At 41.5% G+C, this 14733-nt stretch overlaps 1 pseudogene; it reads right to left on the reverse strand.

Annotated features, from left to right (window-relative positions):
* Window positions 1–6139: 6139 nt before the first annotated feature.
* On the reverse strand, window positions 6140–7361 carry LOC100390955 (cellular tumor antigen p53 pseudogene; annotated as a pseudogene).
* Window positions 7362–14733: the final 7372 nt, after the last annotated feature.

The following is a 14733-nucleotide window of genomic DNA, read 5'->3' on the forward strand; positions in this document are numbered from 1 at the left end:
CTCTTCATACAGCTTTCCCTCCAAGTTTAGCCAATGACTCTACTCTTGTACTTTCAGGTTTAGGGGTTGCAGTACTCTTACGGCTGCCAGTTCCAGAGTAATAAACTATCCCTTGCAGTTTCTTTCTTTATGCCTTGTTCACGTTTTTATAAACATTCCCTTTAATAACCTCTTCATAACATGATTTATGTCATTTATTTTCTCCTTGAATGTTATTGCTACCAGTGGTATTTATCTAGAGGTTACTTGTTTATAGAACTATTGCCTTGGATTTTAATTATTTTCATAGAAGTTATGAAGAGAAGACCAATGTAATAGACTTACTTCAAAGCTAATAAGCTCTAATAATGTGTCACTGGTTCATAAGAAAAAAATCACACCTCTAGTTGATAAAAAATGAACTAAGATAGCTTTTATTCCTTCCTACCTACTTGAGTCACTCTTGAACTTTTTTCTATCCTAGTAAAGTCATTCTTTTTAAAGAATTTGTAAGCATCAGATCGTTGCAGCAACTATTGGTGCTTTTCAGAAGAAAATAAAGGCAAAAAGAAAGACATCTTGCTGTCTTTCCATCTTGTTTCTTTGCCACACTTTGCACCTTGAAATCTTCTCCTATATGTTATAATAATGGCTAATGCTTATGGGGTATTTACTCTTAACCAGCACCATGCTAAGTGCTTTACCTTTATTAACTCATTTGATCTCCACAACAAACTTATAAGGACAGCAATATTTTTATTCCTCTTTACAGATGAGGAAAGTGAAGCACAGAGAGGCTTATGGAGCCACCCAAATTTATACAGCTGGTTAGTAGCAGAGCTAGGATTTGAATACAGGCAGATTGGCTCCAGAACCTAGGCTCTTAATGATTAAACTCGGCTTCTTCTTCATGATGGAGCCACAGCTGATAGAGAATCCCTCATTTTACAGATTTATCTGAAAGAATGGTTAGATGATTGCTGTTTATTATTATTTATTTCATAATGATAAAAATGTAGGCATCACAACTTTCATGTCATCATTAAAATAAGGCAAAGCATAAACTACACTGGATATCTGCCAGTTTCACCAGCTCCACACTCCACCCTATTTCCTGCCCCCAAAAGCTGACTTATATGGGTTACATGACTGGGTTTCCTTCTTTTCTAGATTCCTTCCTTTCTAGTTGGGTTTGACCATGGGGAGCACCAGCAGAAGATTGAGAGAGAGAGGGGAGTTAGGTTAGGCTGTTTATTCTAACAAGTATAATCATAGTTATCTATTGCTGCTCAACAAAGTATTCTAAATTTAGTGGTATAAAATAACCATTTTATTATGATCAATTCATCACCCAATTTTGTGGGACAGGAATTTAGACAGCATAGTGAGGATGGCTTATCTTTACAATGTTTAGAATCTTATCTGTCACTCAAAGTCTGAAGGTGGCTTTACATCTGGGAGCTGAAGTTATCTAATGGCACATGCACTCGAATGTCTATCAGCTGATGCTAGTTATTTACTGTCTGAGATTTCAGCTGAATGGTTGACCAAAACATCTATGGGTAGCCTCTCCATGTAGCCTCCTTACCTTGGTGAATTGGGTGAGTTTGGGCTTACTCATAGCATGGCAGGTGGGTTCCAATAGTGAGTATCCCCAAGAAAAAGGTGGACGCACATGGCATTTTTATGCCCTACCCTTGGAAGTTACTTATATATGTCACTTCTAACATGTACTATTAGCTCTCTCTCTGCTCAGATTGAAGGGGAGGAAACACAGTCCCCATCACTTCATGATAAGAATGTCACAGTTGCATTTTAAGAAGAGCATGTGGGATGAGAATGATTTTGCAGTCATCTTTGGAAAATACAATGGGTCACAAGATTGAGATTTGAGGACTAAGTTTGCATATATAAGTATGGCTCAACTGGAAAGGATATGCCTATAAGGGAAGGCATACATTGAAGAGTTTATAAAAATGTCAAGAAAGAAGTATATCACAACAGAGGGCACCTCCAGGGCTTACAATATAAATGAATGAATGAATAAATGGTTGAATAGTGAATGCAAAACAGAGTTCCTAAAACACCCCAGTTCTTCCCCTAGTTTCTAAAAAAGAGATCTGAGTATTTTTAAGAAAGTATTAACTTGAGCACATGGTGTATGTGTGGAAGAAGTTCCTCCTTTTTTGTGGAAGAGGACATTGTGAGGACACTGTGGATTTGGGGACTGTTTTATCCATGAAAGAAAATGCTTGGTGTTTCTCCTTTTGTAATGCCAGTAATCTTTCTGTAGCATGCAAAGCAGTTTTCAGGTGGGTAGAAGGCAGAATTTACTTCTTCTGGTGTAATGCCAGAAAGATAGTTAACTGCTGTTTCCATAAAGGTTTTCAGAGGGTCTCTGATAAATAGAAGGCCAAAACCAAGGTTCCACAAATGTGTATAGCTCAGTAGGGTTATGGAATTGTAGAAGCAAAGAGGAGGTCTTGAGACCTATTTATGGTTCAACCCCAGCATTTGGCAAGTGTGGAAGCAGGAGATGAAAGATTAAGTGGCACACCTGAGGCCTGCACTATCTGGCCTTCTGCCATGTATCACCAGTTTGAAATTGGTCCCAACCCAAACTCCCACAATTCTCAGAGGTGTATTTTAAAATTAAACTTTATTTTTAGATCATTGTAGATTTATATGCAACTTAAATAATACCCAGAAAGAAATCTGACAATTATTAAGAAAGTATTAAGAGATCCCATGTGCATTTCACCGTTTCCCCCAATGACATAAGTGGAGTCACACAGTATGTAAGCTTTTTAAATTGTTTATTTCATTCAGTTTATTCCTCTAGAGATTTATCCAGGTTGTTGAGTATATCAATAATTTGCTCATTTTATTTCTGGGTATTGCATGTATGATATGCCATTGTGTAACCATTCATCTGTTAAAAACAACTGGATTGTTTCCAGGTTTGTACTATTACGAATGAAGCTGTTATAAACACCCATGTGCAGGTTCTTGTGTGAACACAGTGTTCATGTGGGATGAATGCCCAGGAGTGCAATTGCCAGGTCATATGGTAGTTGCATGTCTTTTGTTCTTAAGAAACTGCCAAACTGTTGCATGTTTGAAGGTGGCTTTATATCTGGGACCTGGAGTTATCTAAAGGCACATTCACTTGAATGTCATTCATTCAAGTGTCTATAATTTTTTTCTTTCTTTTTCTGAGACAGTGTCTCACTCTGTCACCCAGGCTAGAGGGCAGTGGCGTGATCTTGGTTCACTGCAACCTTCACCTCTCAGGCTCAAGCAATCCTCCCACCTCAGCCTCCCAAGTAGCTGGGATCACAGGTGCAAGCCACCACACATAACTAATTTTTGTATTTTTCATAGAGATGGGATTTTGCCACGTTTCCCAGGCTAGTCTCAAACTTTTGAGCTCAAGCAATCCACTAGCCTCAGCCTCTTCAAATGCTGGGATGACAGGCATGAGCCACCGTGCCTGGTTGCATGTTTAAGAAACTGCCAAACTGTTTTCCAGAGTGGCTATATCATTTACATCTTCACCAGCAAAGTACGGTGATTTAGTTTCTCAACATTCCCACCAGCACTTGGTGTTATCACTATTTTTTAATTTTAGCTATTCTAATTGGTGCTACCTTTTGTGGTTTTAATTTGAACTTTCTGAATAATTAATGGTGTTGAGCATCTTTTCATGTGCTTATTCACCATCTGCAGATCTTCTTTGGTGAAATGTCTCAGTGATATATTTTTACATGTTTAATATGAGCAATGTCAATCTCCCCACTTTCTCACCCACACTTGAGGTCTTGTTTGCCAAAGTTCTAGTCGCTGATTTTCACAAAGGGAAACCAAATTGCAGACCATGTTCCAACCCCGAAAGCCTTCTGTCAGTGCTCAAGCCTGTCCAACTCTTCTTTTTTTGTTCTTTTTTTTTTTTTTTTTTTTTTTTTTGAGATGGAGTTTCACTCTTGTTGCCCAGGCTAGAGGGTAATGGCGTGATCTCGGCTCACTGCAACCTCTGCCTCCCAGGTTTAAGTGATTCTCCTGCCTTAGCCTCTTGAGTAGCTGGGATTACAAGCACATGCAACTATGCCTGACTGATTTTTTTTTTTTTTGGTATTTTTTGTAGAGATAGGGTTTCTCCATGTTGGTCAGGCTGGTCTTAAACTCCCTAACTCAGGTGATCTGCCCACCTCGGCCTCCCAAAATGCTGGGATTACAGGCTTTAGCCACCATGCCTGGACAACTTTTGTTTAACCAGAAAGAACAGTGGCTCTGAGGCCAAGCTCCTTGGCTGTTCATGTGGCTGGCCCTTCTCTGCTTTGGGTCTCAGCTTAAAGGCCTCTTCTTCATAAAGGGCTCACTGGCCTCCCTAAGTGTTCCTCTCTCACGGCTCTGTTTTCCATTCCCTCATGTTTAGCCTAGTCTACAATTTTACTTATTTGCTTGCTTGTCACTGCCTTTGCTTACACCATAGTGTGGAAGCTCCATGAAGCCAGGGAGGGACCTTGTGTCTTTCCTCACTTGAAACCCTGGCTCCTGGGCTAAGTACCAATTATGTAATAAATTTTCAGATTTGGTGAGTTAATAAGTACATTTCAGGGTTGCTTCATCTAAATTTGAAATTAACATGGACTTTTCCCCCTTTGAATGTGTTTTCTATCATTTTCCTTTTAACAATTATCTAGAATTGTTATCACCCTCCCTGGAATTAAACTAAAACATACGTCATATTTTACCATGTGAAGTGCTCTGCAGTATGAAGGCTCTATTTAAATAATGAGTTGGCATTCAGCCATTAAACATATTAGATGAATATTTCACATTTAAAATTTTAAATTTAATAGATTAATTTTTGTTGTCTATTTTCTGTTGCAATAACAGAATACCTGAAAATAGGATGTTTATTTAATATTTGCCATGAAACAAACCTCTTGTTTATTTGGTTAATCAAAAAGTAAAATAAGCTGCATAGGAACAATATTTTTTTGGGCAACAAAGTTTTATTGCAAAATAAGAAATTGATATAAAAATGGGATATACAAACGGAGGAGGAGGGGAAGGGGTGGGGTGAAAATGCAGATGTGCTTGCAGAATGTAAAAGAAATTGACCCTTCCAGCTGGACGCGGTGGCTAACGCTTGTAATCCCAGCACTCTGGGAGGCCGAGGCAGGCGGATTGCTTGAGCCCAGGAGTTTGAGACCAGCCTAGCCAACATTGCGAGACTCCATCTCTACAAAACATGTAAAACTTAGCTGGCCATGGTGCCATGAGCCTGTGGTCCCAGCTACTCAAAAGGCTGAGGCAGAAGGATCACTTGAGCTGGGGAGGTGAAGGCTGTGGTGAGCCAAGATCACAGCACTACACTCCAGCCTGGGCAACAGAACAAGACCCTGTCTCAAAGAAAAAAGAAAAAAAATTGACCCTCATCATAAAACAAGTCCTGGTGGATCCAGATCATCATATACAAGAAATGAAATCTCCAGGGTGTGGGATGGGCTGAGATTTCCTTTTAGGTACTAAGGTTAACCAAGAGGTTGTCAGAGAGGATTTGGCCAGGCAAGCAGAGACTTGGCAATGCCCTCTACATAACCAGCTGCCCAACTGTAGAAACTAGCAACCCACTGACCAACAGGGACAGGGAACAAGCACTCTCAAGGGGGTCAAGTTCAAGACCCCATGTAATAAAAGGTGGTTTCAAAGCCAGACATACATTATTTCATTCACCCTCACAACACACCGTGAGGTAGGTACAAATGCCAGCATTTCCTAGATATAGAACTTGAAGTTAGAAGAAATTAACCAGTGTGGGACTGGTTAGTATGGTGAAGAAGTGGGCCCCCACCTACTGTGTGGTTGATTGTAAACTAACCCTTACCTGCAAGAAGGGTAAGGTACATCTTATATCTCCCAAATATCCCTCACAGTAAAAATCTTAAAATCAAAGCTGGTATGTCCTAATCCCCATCCTCCTCCCCACAACAAAACACAAGTGCAGGCCAACATCCTCAGTAGAGCTCCAGGACAAAGCAAACAAAGTCCTGGGTGTTTCTGAGGCACGCCTATGGTAAGCAAGGGTTCAAGGATCCAAAACCCAAAGTGGCAGGGGAGGGAGAGATGGGGCGGGAGGCTGTCAGTGGGAAACAAGAAGCGGAGAATGTCAGTCTGAGTCAGGTTCCTCTCTCTTGACCGTTAGTTCTTTATGGCAGGAGGTAAACTGCCACTTCTTAGACTTCAGGTGGCTGGAGTAGACCCTGCTCCCCACTGGCTCCTTCCCATCCTGGGCATCCTTGAGTTCCAAGGCCTCATTCAGCTCTCGGAACATCTCAGAGCGCTCACACCCATGGATCTGAAGGGTGAAATATTCTCCATCCAGTGGGTTCTTCTTTGGCTGGAGAGAGGAGCTGGTGCTGTTGGGCAGTGTTCACTTAGTGCTCCCAGGGGGTAGATCAGGGCAAGGCTCCCCTTTCTTGTGGAAATTCTTTTCCTCTGTGCACTGGTCTCTCCCAGGACAGGCACAAACGCTCACCTCAAAGCTGTTCCATCCCAGCAGATCACCACTGGAGTCTTCCAGATGATGGTGAGGATAGGCCTCTGGTTCATGCTGCCCATGCAGGAACTGTTACACATGTGGTTGTAGTGGATGGTGGCACAATCAGAGCCGACCTCAGGCAGCTCATAGGGCACTGCCACGCTATGTCAAAAAGTGTTTCTGTCATCCAGATACTCCACATGTAAATTTCCTTCCAGGGATAAGATGCTGAGGAGGGGCCAGACCATCACTATCTGAGCAGCGCTCATGGTGGGGGCAGTGCCTCACGACCTCCGTCATGAGCTGTGACTGCTTGTAGATGGCCATAGCGCATACGCAGGTGCCAGGTGCGGGGTGTGGAATCAACCCACAGCTGCATGGGACAGGTCTTGGCCAGCTGGCAAAACATCTTGTTGAGGGCAGGGGAGTATGTGCAAGTCACAGACTTGGCTGTCTCAGAATGCAAGAAGCCCAGACGGAAACCATAGTCACCATGGTAGGTTTTCTGCAAAGGGACAGAGGATGACAGGGGCCAGGAGGGGGCTGGTGCGGGGCCACTGGTATAAGAGCTGTTGGTACCTGGGCCACGATGGGAGGAGCCTCTGACACTGTAGGAGCGTCATCTGGAACCGGGTCTCGACTGAACCATTGTGCAATGTCATCCGGGGACAGCATCAAATCATCCACGGGTTGGGATAGCGAGGAGGACAGAATGTTGTTTTCAGGAAGTAGTTTCCATAGGTCTGAAAATGTTTCCTGACTCAGAGGAGGCTCGATGCTGAGATCTGACTGTGGCTCCTCCATGGCAGTGACCCTGAAGGCAGTCTGGCTGCCAATCCTCAGGGAAGCGTGTCACTGTCCTGGAAAGCACACTCTGAGCCCAGATGTCAAGTGTTCCCGGAGCCCAGCAGCTACCTGCTCCCTGGATGGTGGCTCTACACTTTTTGAATAGGACAATTTTAAGTCCAAAGAGATACCAACTTTGTTTTAAGGATGTGGTAGTTGATACAGAATCTTGCTGCTACCCTCTGCAGTCTTCTCTGTGAACCACCGTGATATCTTCAGAAACCTGTTAGCTAACACAGGAGTTTTCTGTTTTACTTTTTCATTGGTTCTTTACCTGCTCATTGTCTGTCATGTTTGTGGCCTGCAATCGTAGCATTTAAGATTTAAAAATGAAAGCCAAAAGTAAAACAAAACAAAACAAAACACACACACACACACACACACACACACACACAACCAAACAAACAAAAACCTACCATTTCCTAAAAGTTTAGGGGAAAATTTTTATTTCCCCACCCATCCACTGAATTGATGGAATTCACACTATTATGGCCATAACCATTTAAAAGAACTCAGGTGGGCCTGCAGCATAGTTTCTATGACCATGAGTTTTTTTTTTGGTAGTGCACAATCCTTATATCATATTTGCCTTGGACAAATAAAAATCAAGAGGCTTAACTAAGTCATTCTAACAAAAGGCAACACCCCATGTTAATTCCTTCAATTCTGTGTTTTCTTAAAAAAAAAAAAAAACTCAATGGTGTCATATGTTCTACAGATAAAAATTAAAATGTTTTGCTAATGAGCCGTGAGAACTAATAGACAGTATTAAGCAAGATTCATTTAAAAAATGCTAACAACCCTTAAAAAATGCTAAATACCCATCCAAGTATACCTAACATGCTAGTTAAAAACAAAAACCCTTACCTATCCACTCTCAGCTGCACTGAATTTAAGAGAAAAGGAAAAAAGAAAGAAATCTTACCACCCTAAAAGCAAGAAAATCCCCAAAATGACAGAAATCTTCCTTTGAAGAAAGGTACTCAGACTTCTGGAAACATTAAGAACTATTATAGAGCTTGTTATTTTGAGAAAGTAAACACTTTGTTACACACATCAATAATCAGTCAGTGTGCTCTGCGACAGAGAGACTGAGTAATTTATAATGAACAGAAACTTAGCTCACTGTTCTGGAGGCTGGGAAGTCCAAGAGCATGTGGCCAGCATCAGGGAAAAGGAAAGGCCTTTGTGCTGCATCATCCCATAATGGAAGGCAGAAAAGAACACATGGGGAAGAAAGTGCCTGAGAGGCTGGGCTTGCTTTTATAGTAAGCTGCTCTCGACATAACTGACCCACTCCTGTGATAACTACATTGATCCATTCACTACTTATTAGGCCTCCCCTCCCAATACAGTGGGGATTAAGCTTCCAACATGAGAATTTTGTCATACACATTCAAACCATTGCATAATCTGATGCATGGTCTAATTCTGTAAAGTAACAGTGTTTGTGTATGATTGTGGTATATAAGACTATGCACTAAAGGAATGTTCTGGGTTAAATTGTGTCCTCCCCCACCCAATTCTTCTGTTCAAGTCCTAATCTCTAGTATCTTAGAATGTGACTGTGTTTGAAGAAAGGGTTTTTAAAGAGGCAATTAAGTTCAAATGAGGTCATCAGGATGGGCCCTAATTCAATATAAGAATTATATGTCCTTATAAGAGGAGAAAATTTGGACACAGAGAAATGGCCTTGTGAAGAGCAAAGGAGAAGACAATCATTTACAAGCCAAAGAGGGAAGCGTCAGAAGAAACCAACCCTACTTACACCCTGATCTTGGACTTCTAGCCTCCAGGATGGAGAGAATTAATTTCATATTTGAGCCACTCAGTATGTGTTACTGTGTTATGGAACCTCTAGCAAACTAATAGAAGTATGTGATGGTAGAATTAGGTAAATCTACTCTTTGATTCTGTGCATTTCCTGACTTTTATAAAATTAACTACAAATTTTGTCACTAAATTTATTTAATGCTATAATTACCCTAAACTGAGAAATGGTCAGGGTGAATCTAGGGAGAAAACAAGAAATAAAGAGCAAGCTGGTTAATTAGTTTCCCTGTTTCTCACTGAAGAATGTGGAAGTAAAAATCAGATTCAGAGTTTAAGTTGATTGAGCCTTAAAGTTTTGATCAAAGAAAAATGTTCTGAACAGTTAGTCCTCTGAACAGACTATTCAACCAAGGCCTCTGCCTATTACCTAGAAGTGGATCCTCCATGTGCTCCATGAGACCGTGCTCCAATAACAATTCTGGGGGCATCCAAACTCTTGATTTGAGACTCAGAACAAACAGAACATACACATTCCTTAGTATAACTTAGAAACAAATTCCAGATGAGGGCTGCCACAGTTCAAAAAGAATGATGGGCATTAGCTCTGGAAGTTACCCAGCCACTAGAGAGTTGGTGGAGTTGACATATTCAACCTCTCACCTCATTAGCAGAGTCAGTTTGCTCAAACATCTTCTCCTTTCACTCCCTTAAATAAATGTAATGGTCCAAGAGTAGTCAGAGATGATTAGATAAAATCTGTTGGACCTGGGGACCTTCGTCAACTGGTCCAATCCTCTCATTTTACAAGGGTGACAACTGGGACCCTGAAATGCTAAGGGTAATGTATATGTACATGTGTGCCTGCAGAATATTTATAGCAGTCTACCTCAGTCTGAAGTTAGAGATAAAGAATCCTCAGAGACATACCAAGCCTAAAATTTCTCATGCTAGGAACAACTTTGGATTCTCTTGATAGGCCTTGTTTAATATCTCAGAGGAAAATAAATTTAAGGGATGTTCCAAAATTAATTGCTTATCTTATAAAGTTGGGCTAAAAGTTAAAATCCTATCAGCAGAACATATGGAAGATATAAATTGATTAATAGTTGGAGAAAACTGTACTATAAATGAAAAGTAACTCAATCTCACCAGCAAATGGTCAATACTTACTCTTGATAAATTATTTTCTCTCTTCAACATGCATATAAGGAGGTACTTGTTTTACACTCCTTTGGAAGTGATAAAGTAGGGAACTAATCTGATACCTAAAGGGTTAAATAAACTACAGTGTATTTCCATCATATGTACTCTAACTCTCAGACCTTACCCATATGCCTATGCACTAAGAACATTTTAGGATATAACATTGGGTAGGATGGTCCTTGCCCTTAAGGAGAGCTCAGTCTGCTAGATAAATTGGACACGTGAGACACTGTTAAACAAGGGGTCTCAAGGCTGTGATTAGAAAAGTTTATTCTTTTATTCCAAACTACCTATTCTAATTCGCTTCTCAAGTGCACATTCAAGGAACAAAAAAGTTCTTCTTGACCTTTGGAAGACATCTAGGACATGCCTTATGACCTTTCTGGTAAATTTCAAATAATGTCTTCTGGTCACTTCTAGAGACAACAAGTCTTGTTTCAGATTTCATTTGAAGATCAAGATTTCCCTTCTGACTAGCTTAAGCCATCTCCAGAGACACAGGCAGCCTCTCCATTCCCCTGACCTGAAGGTCTGTCCTTCTCCCACTCACCGGCTGCATCTGGTTCCTCTTAGGCTGCAGCCCCAGATGAAGGTGAGGGCTGGAGTGCTAAGAGGCAGGAAAGGGCTTGGCTGGCTTTCAGTTAATCTCATATTGGCTTCCTTGGGCCAGGGCAAATGTTTGGCTGACAGTCTGTTACATGGGTTATTTGTAGGCTCCCAGTAGGAATGCAAAGCAACCTGCTCTGACATGACTGATGTGTTTTCTTTTGAGTGGCTGCTTATATCTCCTGCCTCCAACCCTGGCAACCAAGTGGTCCATCTCTCAGGTGGAATAATTACACCTCCACAGAGTTCTTTGTGTGGAATTTGAAATGGCCGTAAACTGGTATGATCTCTCTCTCTGTCACTCTCTCAGACCAAAAGAAACCCAGAAGAACACTGAACTGTTCAGGCAGTGCAGCTGGCTCTCAGTGCAGCTGGTTGAGTTCTCTTTTCTCTGTTTTTGGCTAATTGTCACAGCTTCTGGCCTTTAAATCCTTCCGGAGTGCTTTGTTGCTCTGTCCCCTGAACCACAGGAGGCATAGATCAAACTCTTAGCTCATCAAAGCTCTGATTGCTAGACTTGAGGAACAGTAAAGAATTCTCTACCTCTCTTTGATGTGGTAGGAAAGGCCCACAGCATACTAATAACAATCTCTAGAGAAATTTTTTTCCCTGGGTTTCAATTTATTGACTGAATACTTAACCGTCATTAAAATAGTCTGGATATGGCCAGAAGCCAAAGCTTGTTTCTTCTCTACAAGTTTTGCACAGGCATATAGCACCTCACTTTGGATTGCTGGATTGGTTGCTTTCTGGTCCTTAGCAAAAGCTAAGGTTGAGTCCCATCTTGTAAGACAAGCAAATATGTCATTAATGTGACAAGTGAATGTTAGGATAGAGACATGCAAAAGCTTTTGCAGCAAATACTACTAGTCTATACTAGGAAAGGAAGGTGTTAGTAAAAGCTTCCCATAAAGTTGGCACCTGAGCTGAGCTCCAAGCCGTAAGACTTAGACAAGAGAAAAAAGGGCATTTCATGTGAGTTTGTTTGCAATTGCAGGGTCCATTTGGATCACTTATGGTTGCTTGTTACAGTAGGTAGCGTTATTGTCAGACTCTACATTTTTACCAAGCAAAACACCAGCATTTAATACTGTGAAGTATTCTTGCCCAGAACAGTTGAACCTAGAGTCTGTAGAGCAAGCTTTTATTTATAGAAGATACAGAATAGAAGAACAAGTAAATGATATCAATACAAGGAAGCAAACAGACAAATCCGGAATAGGGGACATTCTGCAGAACTGGCTTGTTTACTGGAAGACGGCAATGACCAGAGAAATAGTTGGGAAAGGGGACAACTTCATGTAAGAGACACAGCAATCCAATGAAAATGTATGGACTTTGTAGATGATGCCAAAGAATCATTAATCATTTTATTAAGTATAACCTGGCATCCTGGTCAAGAACATATTCTTTAAGAGCCACATACTGAATTATGAAACGATGAAATGACACAATGCCTGGTGTTTACTTCGAAATACTTTAACGAAGAGAAGACAAAAGGGACAGTTAAGCCAATAGAGATAATTGTTGAATCTGGGTGATGGGTAAATGAGATTCATTATTTAAATTTTGCTACTACTTAAACATTTTAATAACTTTTTTCAAAGTTTCTTTTTTGCTCGTGTGTGATGCCCTTGTGGGTGGGATAATTTCCTCCTTGTGATGTTCCAGGGACCCGGATCCTCTTATCTTGTGATTCTGCTGTTCCTTAGGGCCTCTAAGTTCTCTGAATCTGGATGGGCAGTAGGAAGGAGAGAACCCTGACAGGCACACCTATTCTTAAGACTATAGTGCAGAAGTAATCTACTTATTTCTGCTGACATCTGTGAGCAAAGTTTACCTGATGGCTTCATCTAGATTCAGGGTAGGTGCTGGCTGTAGGGCAGCTTCCAGCAATTACTCTGAACGTGAAGCAAAGCTCTTTAGTGAATGGCTTACTGCCTCAATCACATGCAGAGACAGGGCTTCTGTTAGCAGGTGGGATGAGCCTCAACAATCTGCTTCTTCCACAAGTCCTGCAGGGGACTCTGACACAGGGTATGATGATACCTTCTGTTTACCTGACTGAGCCACACAGTCCTTCCTCAGGCTGCCCCATGCCTTGGGGCTGACTTGCTTGGTCTGCATAATGAACTCCCTTGACCAGTGGCTTCCGGTGGGGTTCAGCTAATGGAGAGCATCAACAGAAACAAGATGGGAGTAGGGTTGAGAAGGGAAGCCTGAGTTCCCAATGTCCCCAGCACCACACTCCATTGGATTGCCCCGTGGTGGCTTTGCTCCTTTGAGGCTCACAGCTCATTGTGCTGGCCCTCTCCACAGCCCTTTGTGTCTCAAGGTTCTGATGACTGCTCCCTCCCCTCACTCCTTCAATACCAGTGCCTCATCAGAATACTGCTTTTTATAAAATTTCAAAAATATTTATTATTATTTCTAGAGATGGTGACCAAACTGGTCTCAAACTCCTGGGCTCAAGTGAGCCACTGCCATGGCCTCCTAGAGTTCTGAGATTATAGGTGTGAGCCATCATGCCTGGCCTACAATATTGCTTTATCCAGTGTGGCTTCTCTACAGCTGCCCACACCCTCACAGAGTATCTTTATTACATTCTCCTCAAATTCCCATCTGTTTCTGCTGGAACCTTGGCTGATACACAAGGAGTCCTTCGACAACATTGGAAAGCACTGTCTAAGCAGAATATGACACAGCCACTGAGGGACTATGAATGACACATTTGAACTACAGGCATTTAATGCAGCTGGAGCAAGTGGGAGGGGAGCTGAGAACAGAAGTGGCAGGACCCGCACTACGTAAGGCTGATTTGCCATGCTAGATCATCTGTTAGCTGCAGAAAGATTAATCAGGGCTCTGCAGTAACAGGTGAGTTTCAACCTGGAGACAGTAAATAGTGAGAACAGAGAAAGAGAAAATTAAGATCCTATTGTTGGAACCCACTCAGTGTTACTAGTGCTGCACCTGTGGACTAATGAAACCATAACACAGGAAAAAAATGCCTTTGCAGAGAAAAACCAATGAGGTAAAGGAAGATCCTGATTTAGAAGAAAAGCGCTACCAGGATTATCATGTCCCTTCTGCCACACACTTCACTTCTGCATTTACCACCAGAAAGTCTATGTTCAAACTTTGGAGGTTTCCCCCACCCATACGTGAAGATTGACCATTCTGGGAACATTTGTTATAGAAAAGAAAAGAGAATTTGTTGTAGAGCCAGCTTTGCTAAACTACATTTGTTACGTGAACTGAAAAATATCCAAAATGGGAAAGAGTAAAAACTGTATGATAAATATTATTTGCTAAGCAATATTAATGATTTAATGTTGCAGAGGCCCAGTGCTATAGAGCCCTCTTGTAAAGTATTCTTAAAGAACCCTAATATTTATGCAGAATTGGAATGAATTCAAAACAGAAATTTTATGTCTTTGCTTTTCCCCATTCTCTGCCTAGGAACTGACATTATTCCCTCAAGGTAAAAGAGCTTTGCATTATTATATATTTGCATAACTATGTTCAGCTGGTTGCTTTAGAATAACATTTTGCTCTTTCCTCTTTCTGCTTAGGCTTTTTTTTTGAGACAGTGTCTCACTCTGTCACCCAGGCTGAAGTGGAGTGGCACAATCTCAGCTTACTGCAACATCTACCTCTCCCATGCTCATTCTATCCTCCCATTTCTGCCTCCCAAGTGGCTGGGAGCACAGGTGTATGCCTTCATGCCCAGCTAATTTTTGTATTTTTTGTAGAGACAAAATTTTACCATGTTGCCC

Source organism: Callithrix jacchus, chromosome 3 (assembly GCF_049354715.1).
Source record: "Callithrix jacchus isolate 240 chromosome 3, calJac240_pri, whole genome shotgun sequence".
NCBI lineage: Eukaryota > Metazoa > Chordata > Mammalia > Primates > Cebidae > Callithrix > Callithrix jacchus.